The following is a 16,002-nucleotide window of genomic DNA, read 5'->3' on the forward strand; positions in this document are numbered from 1 at the left end:
CCTATCTTCTGCACTGTACATTTGTGAGACAGACAGGGCTTATACAGACTGGGAGATTAATGAGATCTTTACAAAAATATTCCATTTTCAATGTCTACTTAGTATTCAAAATTCTATTTAGTTTGACAGTTCCAACAAGAACAGTGTTTGGAACTTTGCCAAAATCAAGTTTATTGGTCATGAAATAGCTCTAAAATGTAAATAGTTTGGAAGAAAAGTGGTATTTGTGTCAAAGACCTAGTTCTTATCCGAGTCACCTAAAGATAAGCAGTTTAGCAACAGAAAATGTCATGTTCACAAGATAGTCTAATCAGTACATCTAATAACAAAGAACTGAAATGAGTATGCATGTGTGTGAATGTGTGTGTGTGAGTGTGTGTGTATGTGTGTGTGTGTCTTGATGGATTTAAAGCCTTAATTCCAACTAAAATCCAAAACTTCACCTAAAACACTGGGAGGCTATGCAACATACTAATTAAGAATTCAGGCTTCTAACTTGTCCTTCTGGGTTTGAATCCTGGCTTGTCACTTACTAATTCTGTCTTTAAGAAAGTTATTTAACTTGTTTACATCTCAGTTTCCTCATATATCATATGGGTTTAAAGAATAACTACTTCACAGTAGAATTAAATGAGTTAATGTATGTAAAGGGTTTAGATCAGTGCCAGGCACACTGAAAGTATTAAGTGTTAGTAAATCCACCACAATCCACTGCTTGAAAAAAGAAGTAAAGTGAGAGAAAGAACTTTCAATTAAAAAGTCAAAGTTCAAAATTTTAAATATCACAAGAAGTTGTTCATATACTTTTAACCTAATGTCTACCGAAGTTTCAAAACCTTTACTACTCCACAAAACAGTATTATTCCTATACATGATGATCCAATCAAGTGAACACCTAAATAAGCACTTGGACATAAAGACAAGAGCATTACAACTGTTGTTTAAAACCTTATAATCATTATTAACAAATTATTTAGAATATAAGACCATATATAATTAGATGCTGAACTCTGTGGTAAAGAACACATATCTTGACTAAGACAACAGGGAATTCCATGAGAGCTGATACAAAGATACCTAATGTACTATAGGTACCTCCAGTACAAAGAGCTTACTCCACATTATGCCAACCATAGAGAGGGCCAAATAAACAAACCCTTCCTTACCTCCTTCTACAAAAAAAGAAAAAAGAAAAGCTTAAAAAATATTTGGCTAATGTTATTCCTGATATCAAAAGTCAGACTTTTTTATGTATATTGTGTTACTATACGTATATATAATACCATAGGCACTTAATTTCACCAGCAGAGTTGTGCTGGGCTGCTCATTCTGAAAATAAAAAACAAAAGTCCCTATTTAATTGTAATTTAATTTAATTTTTACAAAAAACAGACCAACTCTACCTTCCATGTTAAGTTTAATACTGACATAATTTCTGGCCTAAAAATCATAGGCCTGGGAATAATCTTAAAAACCACGGTCCAATTACTCTACAGACAAAAAGGAGTTTAGATCTAAGGAAGTTTAATGATTTGTCCTAAGTCACACAGCTAGGATTGGCTGTACCAACATTAGAACTCAGCTATGCTGATTAGATTCTAAGGGTCTGTTTTCCATTTCAACCTACTGCCTGTACTGATCTCTGTGCAACATCAAAATGAATAATAAGTAAGTAAATACATAAATAGACTCAGGTAATGCTTTTACATCATCCTACTTAATATTATATTTTGCCCTAAAGTAAAACAATAAAACAAAAGAAATAATGAATTCTGGAGTTTTTTCTTACCAAGTATCAACAAATATTCAGCCCCTTTTTTTTAACAAAAAATCTATAATTTGACTGCTTATATATACTGAAACAATTTCCCACATTATCATATTTGAAATATTTTCTACGTTTATTGATTTGAGAATTTTAGTATGCTAGAGATAAATACTAAATAATTAATGACTTGCCTATAGATGAATTTACAAATACACAATAAGACCACTAATACAAGAATATGTTAAAAACTCTTACAAGTCACAATTCTACATATAGTCGTTTAATTTGACAGTATAACATTACTACGGGGTAAAATACCATTAAGATAAAGACAGCTTAATCACTGCACAAATGGAATTTATTGATCTACCATAAAATGAGTTTATTGACCAGTTTAAAGTATTATTTCCAAGCTATACAACAGTTTGTTTTTCAACTGTTACACTATGTATCATTTATAAGAGTTTAATTAGATTAAAAGTTTCTAGTACTATAAATCAATTTTTGAGATACATATTTTTATTACTAACAGCAATTCATACATGTACTTATTTCTGATTCACACATGATTTTATCTTCAAGAAAGTTAATAATATTGCTAATATCATTAGAGATATTTTTTGAGACACATATTGGAGACTTAATCATATAATTACCATTGATAAGTGTTCTGTTGGTGGTTCCCTCATATAACATGTATAAAATAAGTCTTTCAAAAGTGAAGCCCCTTAAGATTGAAGAAAACACTACAAAGGCTGAGAGGATGTAAGGCTTATCTAATTATTAGTTTCTCTCCAAGAGTCTTAAAACTTTGGAGAGATTTTCTAATAATTTTCATTATTTTTCTAATATTAGGAGAGGCAATATAGTATAATGGATAAGCACTGACACTTAGCTAAAAAAAAAACAAAAAACAAAAAAAAAACAAGGGTTCAAATTCTGACTCTGCCACTACCAGCTGTGTTACCTTGGATAAATTTTCTTTATTTGTAAAATGTGGGTAATCATACATACCATGTAGGCTAATTGTGAGGACCAAGTTAAATAACATGGAAATAAAAGGACCTGGTTTGGACTCAACCAAAGAACAGCTGCTCAAAAGAAGTTAAACTCCAAATTTCCTCAATTCCCCAAATTCAGAAATGGTGATTGGGATGGCTGGGTGGTTTAGGCAGTTATGTCAGGTTCCCAGCTGAGTGATGAGTCTGCTGCTCTCTCTCCCTTTGCTACTCTCCTTACTTTCACGAGTGTTCTCTGTCTTAAATAAATAAAATCTTTAAATAAATATAAATAAATAAAATTTGCTGCTTTGAATTCAGACTGCCATTGATCATAATAGTAACCACCACCCTGGTTTCAGCCACTAGAATCAGTAATGTAATCATACTACCAAACAGATTATTTAAAGATATAGGCTCATTCTAAAGTAGATAATAAAGTCATCTTCCCATTTGTAATGACTTCTAATAATGTTATTTTCATAATCTGAATATGTAAATAAAATATTCATCAAGCTGCCTTTCTCCTGTTGAAATCGGGAATAACTCCCTTTGTTAACTAGAATCCATTATCAACAGAATCAAATCATAATTACCTACCTGATATGATGTGACAGGAACGTTATCCTTTAAGGCTTATACGTATTTTAAGCATACATTCTATGAAATTCTCGAAAGGACTTTATATAGCATAGAAACAGAAAAATCTATTTAAATAACTTGGCATCCCTGCACTTAGCCTAATAGATTAAACACAGGCCTTCACAAAACAGAAAAAGTGAATATAAAGCTCCAATAGGATAAAAATCAGTCACTAAAACTTTATGTCTTCATTTTATTCCATTAGAAGCTAAATTCAAACTAAAAACTCAGTTACTGAATTACAGGATTTTTTAATAGTAGTCTTTGAAATGCAAGAAAGTAGATGATGAGTATTCCACACATTTTCATTAATTCAGTTCAATGAAGCAACATCGTATTTTCAAGCAGTCAATTTAAATGTTTATGTAAATTGGGGCAAATTTAAAAATATTCATTCCTAATCTCTTTACCTAATATTAACTGATTAGTTATAAGAATATAACAAAGGCTGAATACAGTGACAGACATCCCAAGAAAGTATCAGGTTTACTTGTTCAGTTAAAAGGAGAAAGATCTCACCAAAGACCTTAAGATTTCTTTTTCTACCAGTGACATTTGTCAATCCAAAGCAACCTCTAGCACTAGCAGAATTTACTAAATTTTCCCTTGCCTTGCAAGTATATTTAGTCACAGACGTAATCTATGAATAGATTCTCATAAAGCAATCTAGCTTTAGACAATAATGAAATTATCATTCAAATACTCAGCTATATAAAAAGTTACCTTCGTTCCACTATAGTAAGTACAAAAAGCCAAACTCATATATGGAAATGTGTATTTATTATAAAATATAGCTAAATAGCCAGAGATGATAGCAAGTAGTTCAATCAAAACTATATTGGAGGGACCTCTGGGTGGCTCAGTGGGTTAAGCCTCTGCCTTTGGCTCAGATCATGATCTCAGGGTCCTGGGATTGAGCCCCACATTAAGCTCTCTGTTCAATGGGAAGCCTGCTTCCCAATCTCTCTCTGCCTACTTATAATCTCTCTCTATTAAATAAATAAATAAAATCTTAAAGAAAAAAAAACTATATTGGAAAAGACTCTATCCACCTGGTTGATCACAAAAGGAGAAAATCAAGAGAAATAAAAGGGACCAGCTACCCATTCACAAATATGGATAGCATATTAACATTATTGGTCATTTAGGAAATGCAAATTAAAACCACTACACATACATTAGAACAGAAAAGACAAAAATGAACTGATAATGCCAATGTGCTAATAAAGAGGATACAGAACAATAGGAACTCTCATACTCTGGTGATAAGAATGCAAAATTGTATAGCCACTTGGAAAAAAGTTTGGCAGTTTCTTAGAAAATTGAATATATATTTAAAGTCCATAATCCCACTCCTAGGTATTTACCCAAGTGAAAACAAACAAAAACCACACAAAAAATACAAAACAAACAAGCAAAAAACCCTTCGTGGAAAGGTAATAGTAGCTTTATTTGTAATTGCCCAAAGCTGGAAATAACCCAGATTTCTCTCAACAGGTAAATGGATAAACAAACTCTGGTATGCTACATGGCAATAAAAAGGAACATACTAGTGATTTATACAATAGATAAATGAATATTAAATGCATTTTGTTAAGTGAAAGAAGCAGGTCCTAAGAGACTACACATTATGAAACTCCAATTATACAAAATTCTGGAAAAAGCTAACTAAAGACATAAGTACTTGCTAGGCTTTGGGAGAGGTGGGAAAAGGGGTTGACTATGAAAGGGCAACACAAGAACATTTTGTGGGTGATGGAACTCTTGTTAGCAGATATAGGACTCTGTGCATTTCCACAGAACTATATAACACAAGGAGTGAATTTTATTGAATATAAGTGTTTTAAAAAACCAAACCAGAGAGTCTGGAAAACTGAAGATGGAATGCAAACTGCGATAAATTGAACCTAACTGTATGACAAATGAATGACATAGAAGACTGAAGGGGATATGGGAGAAAAGACCTGACTTAACAAGCTTTGGAAAAGAGCATTTTGGGGTGCCCGGGTGGCTCAATGGGTTAAGCCTTTGCCTTCGGCTCAGGTCATGATCTCAGGGTCCTGGGATCGAGCCCCGCATCAGGCTCTCTGCTCAGTGGGGAGCCTGCTCCCCCACCCCCCGCCACCACCTGCCTCTGCCTACTTGTGATCTCTGTCAAATAAATAAATAAAATCTTTAAAAAAAAAAAAGGCATTTTGACTGGATTCTGTGAGAATAAAGATAGAAAAAATTGTACACAAACACTGTATTCTGGTAAATTTGTTTCTCACAGGAGTATGGGTAGCAATTCTGAAACCACCATACACGGATAGTAAATATATAATTATACTGCAGATGAGACTCAGGTTTCTCACTGTGGGCAAAATAAGTTACAAATAAGCAAAAGGAAAATGCTAGAATAATCCCTATGGTGCTAGACTAGAGATGGAAGTATCAGTATCAAATAATGTTTTATATATATACAGATAGTACATACAGAAATAAACACAGATGTGTGTATATATTTGGCTTAGTATACATGCATACATTTCCTAGCTCTGAAAGGCCTAGAAGCAGTTAATGCCTGGGTAGCAATGAGCACACCTAGCACCCAGATGTTGGCTTTTAAATACTATTCTCCAATAAGCTGGACCTGGGCTACTTGGAAATGTGGGTGATTTCAGGCCTGGGGAGGAAAAATATTCGATGAGCCTGAAGCATCTTGTGGGGCCAGAGAGTAAGAAATGGCTGGAAAGAACAACAAAAGACCTGTTGAAAGGACACAGACGCAAACTCCAAAGGGCTCCCAGTGGCCAAAACTGAAACAATCTGAGCAACAAAAGGTATCAATACTAGTACCGATCCTAATCCAGAGAATAAAATAAAAATCCATCAATATGTGAGGATATAAATAAATGATTAAATAAAATAAATCAATGTGGGGAAGGACAACTCTTTCTTATAGAATTATAATTAATAAATGTAGAAGAGGGCGCGTGGATGGCTCAGATGGTGAAACATCTGACTTCGGCTCAGGTCATGATCTCGGGTTCCTGGGATCCAGCCCCACATCAGGCTCCCTGCTAAGCTTCCCCTCTCTCTCTGCCTGCCTCTCTGCCTACCTGTGATCTCTCTCTGTCAAATAAAATAAAATCTTTAAAATAAATAAATAAATAAATGTAGAAGACAGGCATGGGATAGATAAATAAATAGATAAATCACCAACAAAACCACATACTAATTGTTGCTTCAGTCAAGATCCACCAATCAATGCTAAAATTAGTGGCCAAATTTTTAAAAAGAAATAGGGTATTTGTGTAACTTCAAAGTATTTTCCCCCAAAACATTTATTAAGGGAAAAATAGTAAATTTACAGTGGAGAAATCTGGCAGAAACCTCTATAACCAGATGATAAGGGTTAATAAAATCACCAGTAATGAGACATGCTGACATCATATAACCCGTGGTTATCATATGCTGAGGAGGACACATCACCTCTCTGGCATTCTTTTCCAAAATCTCTAAGTTTACTTTATTTATTTATTTAAAAAAGATTTTACTTATTTATTTGACAGACAGAGATCACAAGTAGGCAGAGAGGCAGGCAGAGAGAGAGGGGGAAGCAGGTTCCCTGCTAAGCAGAGAACCCGATGCGGGGCTCGATCCCAGGACCCTGGGATCATGACCTGAGCCGAAGGCAGAGGCTTAACCCACCGAGCCACCCAGGCACCCCATCTAAGTTTACTTTAACCATGAGAAAACACCAGAGAAAATCACATTGAATGATATTCTACAAATGTCTACTTGATCAGTCTTCTTGCAAAGTGTGAATGAAAAATAAGGGAAGACCGAGGAACTGTCAACAATTGGAGGAAATGAAGGAAATATAACAAATAAATGTAATGTGGGATCCTGAAAAAAAGAACAGTAGTGGAAATATTGGTGAAATTCTACATAGTTTAGTAGTCTATGGTGATTATTTAGTTTTGATCACTGTACCAAGGCTACATCATATGTTAACAATAGGAAAAGCTGAGTGAATAATATAGAAAAACCACATACTATCTTTAGAACTTATTTCCACATCTAAAATAATTCTAAAGTAACAAGTTGTTTTAAAAAGGAGATCTTAAAAAAAACAAGCCTTTATTCCTCTCTTTCAAAAGTATAGCAAATCTTGCGAATAAAACTTTTTAAGAGTTTATTTGCAAGAAAAGAAAACAACTATGTTGTTTTAAAAGGCTTTAAGAAATATATCACTTAAAGTTTAAGAAAATCCCATAGTGATCAATTAAAGTAATGTGTTCTTGCAATATCTCCTGTGAGGATAAACTTCAAAGGCTCATTTCTGTATTAGTTTCTTTATAACCCTAAAGACTATACAATGACATCATCAGGGTCTAAAAAATCTGATCAAATGTTTGTGTCCCCCAGAAATGTATGTTGAAATCCTAACCCCCATTGTGATGGTACATGGAGGTGGGGCCTTTGGGAGGTGATCAGATCATGAGAGGAGAGCCCTCATGAATGAGATTAGTGTGCCCTTATAAAGGAGGCCCCAGAAGGCCTGGAAGTGGACATTAGTACAGAAAAAACTTCAGTAAAAGCTGTCTAGTGTTGGAGAGGAGAAGGAAAGGGATCTACCCAAAAGAAACTGGAAATCTCTCCCCCATTCTCTCAAATTCAGCCTCCTGTAGTAGCTGTGGCAATGGAGGCCCATTAGGATCCTAAAACTCTGAGGAAGGGGAAACCTTCCTCTGTGATTAGAGGAGCTGTCATCCCAAGAGGATATGGTGAATCTCTGTTTGCTTTTTCTCTGTTGTTCTGCTACTTGGCCCTGGATATGGGCACAGTTGTAGGGAATGCACATTAGAGAAGAATAAATAAAGCTCCACCTTTCTGGTCAGAGAATAGAAAAGGGAGCCCCAGGGAATTAGAAATCACTAGGAGATCCCAGAGAAGAAGCTCAAGAAAGCAGTGGTTCAAGTTGTTTATGAACTCCCCAGGCTCACTCTCAAGCAGCCTATGTGTGGATCTGACCCAAACAAGTATATAACAGACTTTGAGACTTGAACTATGATACAGACCACTACCCAAGTTCCAGACTGACCCAAGTGTGGTGCACATGTAGGACAGATCCAAATAACATGGCAAAGGCTTTGAAAATTTAACTAATACTGTAAACAGAGCCAATAGGAACTTGCAGTCTTAACCTAATGTGGTTATTTGCCTATAAAACAAATATATCAACATTCTACATGGGATTTGAACAAGATGCAAAGTTTCATAACATACCAAACTGCCCAGAATATAACCCAAAATTACTTGGCAAATGAAGAACAAGGAAAATCTCGACTTGCATGAGAAAAGATGCCTACACCAAGAAAATACAGATGCTGGAACTATCTGAGGAAGATATTAAAGATATGAGAACAACAATTATAGAATGCTTCACCAAGTAAAAGCAAACATTCTTGAAACAAATGGAAAATATAAAGTCTCAAAAAAGAAAAAGAAGATTTTTAAAAAAAGAACTAAATACAAATCTCCAGAAGTGAAAAAATACCAATAACCAAAATTAAAAACTCACTAGATGAGCTCAATAGAACAGAGATGACAGGGCACCTGGGTGTCTCAGTAAGTTAAGCATCTGCCTTTGGCTCAGCTCATGATCCCCAAGTTAGTCCCAAGTCTGGCTCCCTGCTATGCAGGGAATCTGCTTCTCCTTTTCCCTCTGTCCCTCCCTGCCACTTGTATTCTTGTTCTCTCACTTGCTTTCTCTCCCTCTCTCTCAAATAAGTAGAATCTTAAAAAAAAAAAAAAAAAAAAAGAGAGAAAGATGACAAAGATGAAGTCAATATACTTAATACAGATGAACTGAAATCACCCAATGTGAACAATAGAGAAAAAGATTAAAGAAAAAAAAAAAGATGAGTGCCTCAAATCCCACATTTGTGACACTAGAATCCCAACAAGAGAGGAGTTCAGTATTTGCTGATTTTTTCAAAGACAAACTTAAAGTTTTAAGAAGCTCAGCAGATTCTCCAAACAGAATAAATACAAAGAAATATATGACCAGCCAGATACTAATAAAACCTCAGAAAACTTTAGTCAGAAAGTTTTGAAAGCAGCCAGAAAAATTCAGTATTACTTAGAGGGGAAAAGTGTTCAAGTGACTGTGCATCTATTTTCAGAACACATGCAGGTCAGAAGGAAGTAGAACATTTTTAAAGTGCTGAAAGAAAAGAACTGTCAACCCAGAATTCCATAGCCAGCAAAAATATCCTTCAGTGATAAAAGTGAAATAAAGACATTCTTAGATGAAGGAAAACTTAAAGAATGTTTTGACAGCAGGAGTGCTTTAAAAGAATTGCTAAAGGAAATTCTTCCAACAGATGGTAAATAACACCATAAGGGAACTTTGAAACATCAGTAAGGAAGAGCAATGTAACTGTCAAATATATAATTAAATATAATAGACCATTCTTAGCTTCTTGAGTTCTCTAAATATGTTTGATAGTTGAAAGCCCGAAGTATAACATTGTGTGATGGAGCTTTCAATGTATTTCATATAACATAATATATAACACAAGAGTATAAAGTGGGGGGGGTGGTGGTAAAGGGACTGTATGCTGGTAGAGTTTCTATCTGCCACATTAAGTAGTAAAATCTTGATTCTAAGTAAACTGAAAAGCACACTGTAATCTCTAGAGCAATCACTAAAAAACAAACTATAAAAACACAAACAACAAATTATAATGGAATACCTAGCCAATACACACACACACACACACACACACAGAGAGAGAGAGAGACAGAGACAAATCAAATACTCCAAAAGAAGGCAGAAAAGGGAAAATATATAAAAACAGGAGCAACAAATGGAAAAAAAGAACAAGAAAATGGTAGAGGTAAATTCAAATACATCAATAATTACATTAAGTGTAAAAGATCTAAACACACCAATTAAAGGAAAGTCAAAAAAGAATAGTAAAAGAAACATTCTTTAACTATAATAGCATAACTAGTAAGCCAGTACTGAAAGATGCCAGGAGTCAAGAAAAGTGAACACCTTCAGAAGGTGGCAGGAATAAGAAAATATATTAACCCACTGACCTTTCAGAAAGCAGTAACCATCTTGCTGACACCTGGAATATAGCCCAGTGAAATAGGCTTCAAACTTCTGAGCACCAGAACAGTAAGACAAAAAATTTGTGCTGTTTAAACCACTGTTTCTGGTAATTTGTTAAAGCAGCAATAGAAAAATAATATGCTGGATCATAAAAGAAACCTTTACAAAAAAAAATTTTTAATCATACAAAAGGATGTTATCTGTAACAAAATTAGAGTAGATGCCAATAACAGAAAGGACAAAGAAAGAAAAGGAAATTTCAAAACACACTTGTATGTAATCCATGAACCAAAGGGGAACAGAAAGTATTTTGAACCAAACAAAAATAAGACACATATCAAAATTTGTGGGGTACAGCTAACACATTACTTAGAAAATGTTATAGCATTAAATACTTAAGTTAGAAAAAAGAAAAGTCTGAAATAATCTAAGCTTTCATCTTAAGAGAATAGAAAAAAGAAGAGCAAACTAAAAAGTAGAAGGAAGTAAACCGTAAAGCAGGAATCAATGAAATCGAAAAGAACAAATAAATACAGAAAATCAACTAAAACCTAAACTGGCTCTTTGAAAAGATCAATACAAGCAAGACTGACAAAGACAAAAAGGAAGAAGACATAAATTCTCAGTATCAATACAAACAAAGAGATTTCACAATAGATCATACAAATATTTAATTAACAAGGAAATACTGTGAGCAACTCTATGCACATACACTCAAGAACTTCCTGAAATGACAAACTATAAACATTCACCTAGAATAGTATGGGTGAGTTGCACAGAACAGAAGTATCAGATAAGTTGAATTTGTAGTTAAAAACTTTCAAAAAAAAAAAAAAAAAAGGAATTCTTCAGGCCCAGATGTCTTCAATAATGAAATCTACCAAACATTTAAAAAAGAGGTTAACTCCAGACTGGTAAGACTGAAAAGTAAGAAATAAAACTGTCCCTATTTGCAAAGAACATTACTGTCTACACAAAAAATTCCAAGGAATACAAACAAACAAACCACTCCTGGAACTAATAAGTGAACTTATCATGGTCAAAAAATACAAGGTCAACATCAGTTATATTTCTATATACTAAACAACGAACACTTTGGAACCCCCCAATTTTTAAATAATGCCATCTATAATAGTTTCATAGAAATAAATTCCTTAGGTATAAAATCTGATAAAAACATGTATAGGATCTGTATGCTAAAAACTACAAAATGCTGATAAAGTAAATCAAAGAAGACATAAGTGAATAGAAGGATATACTGAGTTCACAGACTGGAAAAGTCAAAATAGTAAAAATGTCAATTCTCTCCCAAACTGGTCTACAGATTTAACACAATAAAAATCCCAGCATTTTTTGTTGTGATAGCAAGCTGATTTTCAAACTAATATGGAAAGGCAAAAAATCTAAAATAGCCAAAGCTATTAAAAAACAAATGAAAAAGAGGAAATTGGAGGAATGATACAATCCAATGGAACAGAACAGTTTCTACAAATAGCTCCACACAAACATGAACAACTGACTTTTAACAAAGGTTCAAAGATAATACAATGAGAAAAGGATAGGCTTTTGACATATTGTGTTGGAACAACTGAACATCCCAATATAAAGAAAAAAATAAATTTTTACCTAAACCTCTCATTTTATATAAAAAATTAGGTCAAGCTGGGGCACTTGGGGGGCTCAGTCATTAAGTGCCTGCCTTTTGCTCAGGTCTTGATCCCAGAGTCCTGGGATAGAGCCCCCTCCCTGCTCAGCAGCAAGTCTCCTTCTCCTTCTACCACTCCCTCTGCTTGTGTTCCCTCTCTTGCTGCGTCTCTGTCAAATAAATAAATAAATAAGATCTTTTTAAAAAATTAGCTCAAATGGATACATAAAATATAAAACTATAAAACTTTTTATACAACCCCCCCCCAACCCAGGACAAAAATTTTTGTGACCTAGGGCTAGCTAGGTAAAGACTTCTTAGCTATGGGTGCCTGGGTGGCTCAGTGGGTTGAGCCTCTGCCTTTGGCTCAGGTCATCATCTCAGGGCCCCCGCATCAGGCTCTGGGCTCAGTGGAGAGCTTGGCCTCAGTTCCTATAATCACTTCAGAGCCATAAAGGTGAAATGGGTGTCTTGTTAGTTGTAATAAACTCCTTTCCACCACAACTGGATTTACAGAAAGTAACTGAGGAAGGAAGGTTTCTGGAAGAACCAATTCTGGGCTTAGGAAGTTGGAAATTTAGTTCCACCCCATGAACCTCCAGGGAGGGGAGAAGGAATACAGTCTGAATCAAGTGCCATGGCCAATAATTTAATCAATTGTGTTTATGTAATGAAGCCTCCATAAAATCACAACAGGAAGGGTTTCAGAGAACTTCTAAGTGGTGAATACATGGGCATTTGGACAGCAGTGTGCTTTCAGAGGGCATAGAAGCTTTGCACCCTTTTCCCATACCTTGCCCTAGGCTTATCTTCCATCTGGCTGTTCCTAAATTATATACTTTTTTAATAAGCCAATAATCTATTAAGTTAAATGTTTGAGTTCTGAAAACTACTCTAACAAATTAATCAAACCCAAGGAGGGAGTCACTGAAACTTCTGATAGCTTGTTGGTCAGAATCACTGGTGACAATCTCGGCTTGCACCTGGTATATGAACTGAGGTATGGAGTGCACAGTCATATGGGATTGAGCCCTTAACTGATACTATCTCTGGGTAGATTTGTCAGACATTTAGTTGAATTGTAGGACACCCAGCTGCTGGTTGGTGTGGGGAACTCCTCTGCCCTATACATGCACATATACACAGGTTGTTAACTGGGTCCAGCACTGTTTAAGAGGAGAATACTTGGTGTGATGAAACTGTCTGTATGGTACTGGAATAGTGACTGATGACCCTGTGCATTTGTCGAAATCCACAGAACTGCACATGCAAAAAGTGAACTTTAATGTATGCAATTTTTTTTAAAAGATTTTATTTATTTGACAGACGGAGATCACAAGTAGACGGAGAGGCAGGTGGGGGGTGGAGGGTGCAGGACTTGATCCCAGGACCCTGGGATCATGACCTGAGCGGAAGACAGAGGCTTTAACCCACTGAGCTACCCAGGCACCCTTAATGTATGCAAATTTTTAAAAATCAACTAAGATGTAGGGAAATTTTAAGATAGAATGCATTCTGTGACAAATGAGTCTGACTGTATTGCAAATGAAAGGCAAACACCCCACTGAAGAGGTTAGAAGGAAAATAAGCTGACCTAAGTAACTTTGGAAAACAGTATTTTAAACGGAAACTTTAAGGCTAAATACAAAAGGACCCATACATAAACACAGTACTCTAGTTGGTAAATTTATTTTTTATGATAGCAATGGTTAATTCTAAATTTACTTTTTACATGTACACTGTGGTAGAACAAAAATGTAAATAAGCCAGGTTTCTCATCTCAAGAAAAGTTAGAAGTTAAGCAAAAAGGAGAAGGCTAGAATGAACCTTATGGTACTGGAGCAGAGTCACAGACTTTGGTATGAACTTAACATATATATTGCTTACATAATACACAAATACATAAATACATAATTATAATGTGTACATACACACAGATTAGCATATAGATGTATAATTCCCACCTTTATCCTCTGAAAAGGCTTAGAAACAGTGACACCCCAAGAGTAAGAAGTACATCCAGCACCCAGACACTGGTCTCTAAACACAATTCTCTAATACAAGAAACCAGAGCTCAGAGAATGACTGATGCTAGGAATTGATGCTAGGAATAGGGCGGAGAAAATACAAGATGAGTCTGGAGTATCTTGTAGTGCCAGAAATCAAGGCACTATTCAACAAATGTCAAAGGGATACAGGGTTCAACAATGAAATAATTTTAGCAACAAAACAAATAACATTCATTGGGTTATAAGCCAATGTATAAAAATAAGTATTCATAATAACCCAAATGATATCAGATACTCCCTAATATGATGTGATGAGAAGGGTACTTCACTATCATACCTTTGATATCCTCCCCTAAAATCCTTAACCTCAGTCTAATCAGAAGAAAACATCAGATAAACACAAATTAAGGGATATTCTCCAAAATACCTCACTAGTATTAATACTCAAAATTATCAAGGTTATGAAAAACAAGGGAAGACTAAGAAACTGCCAAAAACCAAAGGAGAATAAGGAGATAGTAAACGCAATGTGGAATCCTTGGAACATAAAAAGGAGACTCGTGGAAAATCTGACAAAATCTGAGTTTAAAATTTATAATTTGGTTAACATTAAGGTACCAATGTTGGTTTCTTCATTTTGATGAATGTATTTGGTCTCGATTTTATAAGATGAGAGACATACAGGGATCCTCTATATTATCTTTGCAACTTTTCTACAAATCTAAAATTATTCCCCAATAAAGTCTGTTATTTTATAAAGTGGACAAAAGACTTGGAGAGACCCAAAAAGCATACATGTATAGCAAAAAAGCACATAACAAAGTGGTTGATATCATTAACTATTAGGAAAATGCAATTTAAAATCATGATTATCAGATATCATTCCAAATCTATTAGAATGGTTGTAATTAAAAAGAATGACCACTTGCAGATGCTGCTGCACCAGGGCTGCCTGTGCCTACCATGGTCACCGCATTGTGTTCTTGGATATCACGGCGGATAGCAAGCACTTTGGCCACGTCTCCTTTAAGCTGTTTGCAGACAGAGCTCCAAAGAGAGCAAAAAACTTTTGTGCTCTGAGCACTGGGGGAAAAGGATTTGGTTATAAAGGTGCTTGCTTTCACAGGACTATTCTAGGATCTACATGCCAGGGTGGTGACTTCACATGCCATAATGGCACTGGCAGCAAGTCCATCTATGGGGAGAAATTTGATGATAAGAATTTTATCCTGGGGGCGTCTGGGTGGCTCAGTGGGTTAAGCCGCTGCCTTCGGCTCGGGTCGTGATCTCGGGGTCCTGGGATGGAGTCCCATGTCGGGCTCTCTGCTCAGCGGGGAGCCTGCTTCTCTCTCTCTCTGCCTGTCTTTCTGTCTACTTGTGATCTCTCTGTCAAATAAATAAATAAATGAATCTTTAAAAAAAAAAAAAAAGAATTTTATCCTGAAGCACACAGGTCCTGGCATCTTCTCCATGGCAAATGTTAAACCCTACATAAATAGCTCCCAGTTTTTCATCTGCAGTGCCAACACTGAGTGGTTGGAGAGCAAATATGTGTTCTTTGGCAAGGTGAAGGAGGGCATGAATACTATAAAAGCCATGGAGTGCTTTGGAGCCAGGAATGGCAAGACCAGCAAAATGATCACCATTGCTGACTATGGACAAATGTAATAAATTTCACTTGTGTTTTATCTTAACTACCAGACCGTTCCTTCTGTAGCTCATGAGAGCACCTCTTCACCTTTACCTGTTTAAAATATCCTATAATCTTTGTGCTCTCACCACAATTTTATAGGTTTTCCTTACTCCCCTCTAAGTCTAGATGGATTACA

General features: G+C 35.4%; 1 protein-coding gene and 1 pseudogene across 3 annotated transcripts in view; one reads left to right on the top strand and one right to left on the bottom strand.

The window, feature by feature from the left end:
- GLCE (glucuronic acid epimerase) overlaps positions 1-16,002 on the bottom strand; it is a 115,665-nt gene that overhangs the window by 50,729 nt on the left and 48,934 nt on the right. The window lies entirely within an intron of this gene.
- Positions 15,087-16,002, top strand: part of LOC309868105 (peptidyl-prolyl cis-trans isomerase A pseudogene) — a 49,063-nt pseudogene continuing 48,147 nt past the window's right edge. Inside the window, exons 1-2 of the transcript in view lie at positions 15,087-15,408; positions 15,620-15,837. The product of the transcript in view is annotated as a peptidyl-prolyl cis-trans isomerase A pseudogene (transcript). The remainder of the gene's footprint in view (positions 15,409-15,619; positions 15,838-16,002) is intronic.

The sequence above is a fragment of the Mustela nivalis genome (assembly GCF_964662115.1).
Source record: "Mustela nivalis genome assembly, chromosome: 6".
Classification (NCBI taxonomy): domain Eukaryota; kingdom Metazoa; phylum Chordata; class Mammalia; order Carnivora; family Mustelidae; genus Mustela; species Mustela nivalis.